This window comes from Trachinotus anak, unplaced genomic scaffold (assembly GCF_046630095.1).
Source record: "Trachinotus anak isolate AG129_WGS33_773 ecotype Australia unplaced genomic scaffold, CSIRO_AGI_Tana_v1 ptg000009l, whole genome shotgun sequence".
NCBI lineage: Eukaryota > Metazoa > Chordata > Actinopteri > Carangiformes > Carangidae > Trachinotus > Trachinotus anak.
The window spans coordinates 5,846,384-5,855,053 of NW_027273860.1; positions in this window are offsets into that span (position 1 = coordinate 5,846,384).

The window sequence follows — 8,670 nt, forward strand, 5'->3', positions numbered from 1 at the left end:
AGAAGAGAGAAGTGATAGTTTATAATATGACAACTATAAAAACAAAGGAGACTTAGTTTATTTGCCATTAAATTTGTCTTAATTTTGCTGATTTAAACACAGATGGTGACCAAGGCACTTCATTGCACATTTTCATTCTAGCTTTTATCCATTTTGCTTAGTTGCAACTCTATCCATACTGGACACTAAACTTGTATGTCGGTCTTTGTTAAAATATATTTCCAGCATGATTGGAGTTTATTTTCTTATTCTCATTTTATGCCCTTACATCCTAATTTGCATTGCTGTGGACTGTTCTCCAGTGCTTTTATCACACATTTCCCTCACTTAAATTGTATTTCACAGTAAATATCTTAAAATAAGAGTTTCTGGCAGCAAGAAAGAGGGTACCAATTTTGTGTTGATTTTATACACGCGTGCCTTCTTTTTGCATTTATCTCTCAGATTACAGCTAATGGAAGCATCTTGCTTTGATTTGTCGGTTGGCTTCACTTGGTTGTGACTGGCAGATGAATATTTATCTTGGAGCGAAAATGTGGGAAATCAGGGACGTAGAAACTGGAACTAAGATGCTGTTTGCTCTCACTGTGTTCCTAAACATGCACATTAATTTGAAGCAGTTTTTCAAAATGTTTCAAAAATTGATAGTCTGATGTTGGCTCTCTGCTGCAGCTTTGCAAAACATGACTGATGGCAGTTCTTGTTGTTTTCTGTGCAACGTTGAAGTCACTGAGAGTGAATGGGCCAGAAAACAAACCTGACAAATGTGGCAAAACTATATCTGAAAATATCGTAGAGATAGGATGTATATGTGTGAGCAAAATTAAGTGTCAAGGGATGAAAAGATGAAATAGGATAGATAGAACTTTAGTTGTCCCTAAAGACATTTCTGTGCACAAGTTATTCAGTATAAACACAGAAATAACTAAAACTGTTTAAAGCTGCGTTCATATTTAAAGAAGTGATTTTGCAGTTCCCCTCAGCCCGATAGAGCATTTTAGCAGCTTTCAGTTCATTGTTTTGGTTTTATAGAACCACACCTTTACTATTTTGGTCTCTGCTGTCATCCACCTTGTTTCCAGTGTCAACGAATTTTCAGTGGAAGAAGTTCTGTGAACCAAATAACAGCCCAGCACCAAAGTGCACAGATAAAGTTAGACACCAGCTGGTGAATATAGTGGAGCATTTAGCAGCTAAAGGGATGTTTTCTCAGGAATTGGTAGAGACTAGAATAGCATTTGAATATTGGACTTGAAGCACAACACCAAATGTGTGCTAATGTCGCTCCGCGTCTGGTGGCTGTATAAACAGGCAACTGTTTGCTGCCTCAAGGTGGCCAAAAAATAAATGAAGGTGAGTTTAAGTATTTATGCAGTACATGCATACAAATATATGTATGGTATGAATGAAAGTGCAAGAAACCAGTTGTTACAAATTACAAAAGAAGCATCTATTGTCACATTTATGGCATTTATTACCACCAAGATCATTAAGGGAAAGGGAACCAACAGAAAACCTGGTTGGTTTAGTGAAATAAAATGTATTAATTTGAAAGGAGCTTAGATAATTAACACAAACAAACAACCATGGGGTGAACTGCAAGTTAAATTGTTGCTGGTGAGCTGAAAGTCCAAGTCTGTTTGTAACTTAAGTCCACAATTGCATCCTCTAGACTGGAGAGCGGGACCAGTCAGGATCCTCGGCTCACCAAGACAGGAAGCGGTAGATGAGGCTGGGCAATGCCCCAGCAGCTGGAACCAATCTCATGCAGGGGACCACACATACCCTCACAGCATACACATCAAAATGCTACAAGAACGGTTGGACACATGGGGTAGGCATCGGCTGTTGCTGTTAAAAATGTACAGAAAGGCACATCTGTCTCATTATGAAACAAATGTTACAGATAATACATTAACAATGATAGAAATATTAAGTATGGATGGAAAACTAAAAAAACGACAGGAAAAGCTCAAGTCAGGGCCCCCACCTTTAGCTTTTTTTTAGGATTTCTATCCTAAGTGGTTAGCGATACATGAAACCATGAAGAGGGGCATCACATTATTTGTACTTTAAAATGTAAAACCGGTAATCATGTCAGATTTGTCTTGTAACAGAACAGGCCAAGGCATTTTCACATAATGATTTTATAAGTCAATGTACAGTACAGCATCCTCTTGCCCATCTGCTTATCTTTTACGAAAACTAGACAGTCAGATTGTAAAGTAAATATATGATATGTCATATGTCAGTTTTATGATCATTATGGTGGATTTCCCTGAACAGATCCTGGAAAAATTCCTGTATATTGCAGGCTGCTGGAGCCATTAGTGAGAAGGTTTTTTTTTTCACACCCTCTGTCTCTCTCTCTCTCTATCACTCTTTGTCCTTGTGGGTGATTAGAATGCACCCTGGTTGTCTGTCTGCTCGCTCATTAATCACACTGCGAGAGACTGGGCTGAGCACTAAATATACAGTTTGTCCTCATCTCAGCACTCCACACAAAGTGCTATTACAGCAGAAAACCACACAGGGTCATAAATGACTCATACGCAGGGCTACAGGTTGGCTTGTGCTGGTTATAGTAAGCCTACCAATGCGTAAGGAGTACAGTGATAAATTCTTGCTCCCATCATTGGAGACCAACAGCAAATACAGTTGGATCTGCAGAACTATCCTGTGTACATTACCATTGCATTACAATATTTTCAGTCTTTATCATGGCTAGTCAACCAACTCCTAAACTTTAAACTACTAGAGTATATGGAAAACAACAGAAATGAATCTAGATGTTATTAGTTTTCAAATCACGAAGCCAGGGAATCTTGACTGGCAGCAAATCTCCTGCCACTGTGTTGTAAATAAGAAGAGTATGTATGTATGTATACATAAATGCATTTATTCACTTGAAGAGAAGATTCCTAATGATTACACTGTAATGTGTGATCATTATCTGACTAATCCTCAGATATCAGGAAATTCTGATATCTAGCAATTTTTTTAGATGCTGACTTTCCATAGAAGTCACCCTGTGAGTGAAGCTTATAGTTGGGTGTCGATCTCAACTCTCTGAAGGAAAATTAGTCAGTGCATTTCCCAGAATGCTGACCTCTTGCTTTAAGCTTGTATTAACATTGCCTTAAGACTTAAAACTCAGTTTTTTTGCATTGTTCTCAAACTGTGTGCCTGTTAATCCAATTCTCTATTTAAACTTTAAGCAAGGTACAATATATATTTAGCTATTTTCTGTCTGAAAGAAATCAAACAGTTCTGTGTTTTCAGGACTTTTTCATCTTTACAAAAAACTGAGCAGAAACTCTACCAATATCAAACCAAAGTTAAACCTTAAGGGCAATAAATGAACCTTTCGAACCCTGAAGTTGCAGAAGAATGTTTCTGAAGAATGCAGATGAAGACACGTTTGTATCAAGAAAAAACAGCTTCTGTAGTAATAAGGGCAGACAGCGCTCTCCCCTGTAGCCTCAGCGCTAATAATTTTCGACAGTTTCAAAGACGAAGGAGGATATTTGTGATTCAGAAGAGAATGTACATCAGTTAGACTGCCAACACATATAACTAATGTACTTAACCACTGATATGCCAAGACAAATCAGGTCTCCTAGCAGGAGAAGTTGCTCCCAAAAGAAACCAAAACGTCCTGTAACTTTAAGGATATTGTTAAGACGAACAAGGACACTTTTTATATTCTCCTTTCTATAATTATTCTGCTATAGATGGGCATCCACCTTCAAAGGCCAACCTCAGGGCAGTCATTTACTAGCAACCTAAACTCATGAGCCATTATTGCCGCATGATTCACAGGCAAATATAATGAGGTTGCCGCCATCGCTTCTCTAATGGCATCCAAACAAACCCTGTCTTTTAGATATTGTTTTCTGTCTAAGAATTTACCAGATAAGTGTGTGAATGTGGATTGTTTTGCATTTTTTGCATAAAATGTACTCCTCTTTGACAAATCTAAAGAAACTGCAAAACGTCAACTCATCACCAATTATCTCTTGAAAAATAAATATAACTACCATAACGACTGCAGGTGTGTGCCTGAATTAGATAACAATTCTGTCTTAAAGATTCATCCTTATCTCTCGGGAAAAGGGAGGAATGCGAGACTCATTTCTGCAGGGAAATCTGGGAATTGTGACCCTTAACAGGGCACTCCATCGATTTTACATGTCAAAGTCAATTTACTTGTCATGTGGAGTACACAGCCTCGGAAAACACTTGAATAATGTCTTCTGGGGCTCTGGGGACTGAAATTATGATACTAGACAAAAACCCTGCACAACAAACTGGAGGAACATGAGGACAAAACAGAAAGGATCTAACATAAGACAAAACTAAGTTGCATTATGGGAAGTGTAAGGGCCATGAATTTGGACCTAAAAGTCCAGATCACTTGGCCTCTGCTGCTAATCTGCTGATGACGATTCACAACTAAAACCTCAAAAATAGAAAAACACAGCAATAACCAACTTAAAACTGACTAATATGAACTGTATTTAAACTGTGCTTTATTTGAAGTTTTGATATCCATAAGTATATTTTGTGATATTTGTGGTTTTAAGAACCAAAAACCATCAATGTAGTTTTACATCTCCTCTCTCAGGCTTCTCTCTGGAGCTCTGGTGACAACAGGTTGATGAGATTGGTGACTGCTTTGTTGTGACATCACAAAGTTACGGAGTCCTGGCGGTTTGTTTTAAGGCAGTTTCTGAATACGAGCTGTGTGCATTTCTCTGTGGACTGAGCACTTTGATACTTTCACAGTATGAATATAGAACCCAGACCTGCTTTATAATCAAAAAAGACATGGAAATCTCACTTTATACAACATGGGACCTTTAATCAGAGGCTCCGGATACATTGTTGTGGAGAAAACTGAATTTCACTGACAATGAGAGCGTAATCTCACACTATAAATAAATACAACAAATATACAAAGATATGTTTAGTATTGAAACTGATTTCAGAGATGGCTAAATAAGGAGGCTACCATATTATATGTATATATGAAGAAAATATAATTACTTGTAAAATTTCAGCCAAAACTACACATAATCCACACCCTAATTCAAAGATTAAAGCTTTTCCAGGGCCTTTTTTTTAGTTTGGCAAACCCTCTCTCATTTTTGATTTATTTGCATTGATCAGCACCCAAATGAATTACACTGCTGTGCAGGCAGTTTCACATTTCCTTGTTGACAACTAAAACCTCCCTAGTTATCTACACATATAAATATTTTTCTCCTATGTCTTATAAAATGTTGTTCAGTTATATGTTTTATTAATTACCACATCACTGTTTTCTTATGTTTTACCTGTTGGTTCAGTTTATATAAGATGTTTTATTATTATGACCATTAAAGCATGTATGAATTTAAATTCCTTCCGACAGCATGATGGGATATTCCCCAAACAGTGTCAGTCATCAGCACTGTTGCCATGTTTCATTTTCCTTTTTCATCATAAACAACCACACACAAACAGTTTTTATGTCTTCATTCAGAAGGGTTCAAGAGTCTGTGGGGTGACTTTTCCCTCCAGGTAAATATGCGTCCTCGGTGTGAGGTAGTATGTTTTTCTCTGACAGGCTGTTTGCTCAAGAAGATGTCAGCGGCGTATTCGCTTTGAAACAACACTTAAAACTCAACATACGAGCAGTGCATTGCTGCAGGAGCTGTTGGAGAAACAAGCTGCACAACAAGATGTAGTGTACACTTACTGTATAATTTTATCTTCCTGGGCAGTGTCAAGGTTTTACAGTACGACAAACACAACTGCTGAGCACAGCCCGTGCAGTATTTGAGTACGGCTTAATCTACAGAACAAGTAATGAATCATAAACAAGATGTCTTATAGATTTATCGACCTTTACACACGTCAAAGTGGTTGCCAGTTTTGTATCCATCCCCCCACTCTATTTCAATTTGAGCCACAGTAATTCTCTGGATTGCAACTCTCACATTTCACGCTTGATTTCATATTTCTCTCCACATTTATGAAGAAGCAGTTGTGTTTTCCTACACAATTTACGTTAATGGCTCTGGAGATTGTTTTTGCTACGGTTTGGACAGCCATAATATGTGGAAAGTTTCTTTATAAAAGCCCTTTGTTACAGACCATCTAGCTTTGCTTTACCTTGGAGATTTGTGATTTTGGATGGCATAAAGCAAAGGATTTATTGACATAACCGCATTACACTGTCCACTCTGCAAACATTATGTACCCTAATCCTTTTAAAAGCATGTCATGGCATGGTGATGAGTGAATACACAGACTTTATATTTTGAAAAACCAACCACCGCTCCTGTTACTGCTGCTATCACTGCTTCTCTCCATTCTCAGGCAGGCTCTTATTGATCCGGAGCTTCCTACAGTAGCAGGTCACCAGTATTACAGCAGATCTCTTCTGCAGATAGAACCACAGCTCCTTGACAATAGCAAATATGACTGAACACTTTTGTTTACAATGCGATGACAGAAGTATAGAAGTAGAGAGAAATGAAAGCTATGCAGAAAAGGTACCAACAGAGGTTGCTGAAATGTAAACACATTATAGGAAAAGACTGTTTGACCAAAAAAAAAATCTAATTGTCCAGGAAAAGTCTTGAGAAATTGCAACAAAAAACAACAATATAAGGCTTACTTGCTACAATCTTACTTGGTCTGGTATGACCAGAAGCTTATGGCGGCTACATGTTGTTGTTGTTATTGTTGCTGTTATATAACTGACATTACTGAGTCAGTTTGTTGACTTTATGACCGCTCTATGCTGTTACACTCCATTTTATCTTGATTAGATTATCTAACGACGACATCTTTAAAGTGACTGACTCAAGAATCTTGGGAAATGTATGCAATTTCTATTTTGCCATTATCCTGTAAGTGGCACTTGTGGCCAGACTGCTCTTGTTGAGCTACTGTATGAGAAGTTGTATGAGTAAAAGTTTCACCATTAAACATCTCAGACAGTATCTCCACAAGACCTCCGTGTTCATTAATATTCCCTACACGCTCTTGTAAAGCTCAAACAGCTCTCCAGTGCAAACACGCAACAACTGGGTCCAAGCTGCAGAAGGGTTTGTCTATTTAAGTTTCATGCTGTCTTCACACTTTTCGAACTTTTTGAATTAATGTCCTCCAACAACTTTTGCTCTGATGTGCCCTTCTAAAAGAAGCCTGCGGGTCAAGATGCTTGGTGCAGATTGTCAGGGCCAGACTCACTTTCATAAGCACTTACCAAAGCCTGACCTTACATGTCAAAGGTAAGGTGTGAAGTGAAGTTGAGCATGACATTTATGGGTCATATCTGCCGTAAATGATTGGAGCGCCCTTTGTCTTCATGGGTAGAGTTAATGGGGATGTCAGGGAAAATGTGAGACCATGTCTCACAGTGGGGGGGGGGGACACAGGGATGAACATGTGCATATGGCAAGAGTAACACTGTTCTTTTGTGTGAAATTTGTGAGAAACTTAGCACATCCTGCTCCTCAGAAAGGGGACAGAAGAAGGGGAATCAGCAGTTTTACAGCACACGTGCCTGTCAATAGTCATATTGACACCTGGGGAGATAAAGTACATGACCTTTCGGTAATGTGATGGTTTCACTAACCAATGGCCGTCTGTGCCACCATGTGTGACATAAGCACAATAAAGGTCAGTGCAGTGTAACCTTTGGGTAGGGTGTCACCTTGCTGCTGAACACACAGACCTGCGTCTGGATGGAAAAATTGCCCTTTAACACTCTATAATGATTGATCTCCTCTGAAGACTCAACCCTCCTCATTCAGTGAATATTAAGTAAATCGCTATCTCTGAAATTACACAGTTAATGTCGTGTCTTTAAAAAGAAACCACTCATTAGGAGAGATTAACACCCTGTAATGTAGTCACGATAATGGTTGGCATTCTACCTAAGCTTAAATAATATGCAGCAAGCGTAATTACTGACACCATGAAAGTTTTGCTGTGCATGCATGCGGAAGACTGCGCAACCATTGTTTGACTGCCACTACTTTTAGATTTCACATTTTAATTAAAAACTACTTTGAACACAGCCCCAGGAGGGAATCACTCAGAGAGAAAATCCCAAAAATTGTAAACAAAACATTATCTAAAAATGACAGCAGCACGCATTTTTTCTCTCTCTGCCCATCTCGCTCTCTTTAAACACACACATACACACGGAAAAAAAATAAAACAAGGTTTGACCCAGAGGCCAGTAAACAGCCATTACTTCAGCTTACTCACCTCGTCAAGGAGCAGTATGGCCCAAGGTACAGTGATGCATTGTGGGTCATGTAAAGGTTCAGTTACTGCAAAATCTCAGAGGTTAATTCAAAGTCGGCACATTAATTCTTCAGTAAATCATCCTTAACTCCTAATTATTTCTCTTCCAGAGTCGACTGTCAACACTTAGCACAGGTACCGCCTCATCCGGTCCCCGAGCCACCGTGGAACAGTAATGAGTTAACAAGCTCAAGTCCAGGCAAGTGTCTGATTAGCCCAATATGATGAGCTTGTGGATCATAATGAAATTGGCTGTATTCCATTTTCAACAAGAGCCGGCAGGTAACGAAGTTGAAGAAAGTCTCCAGCCCTCCGCCGGCTCCTTCACGCTTCTGAGCCATTGGAGTCAGAATGAATTCA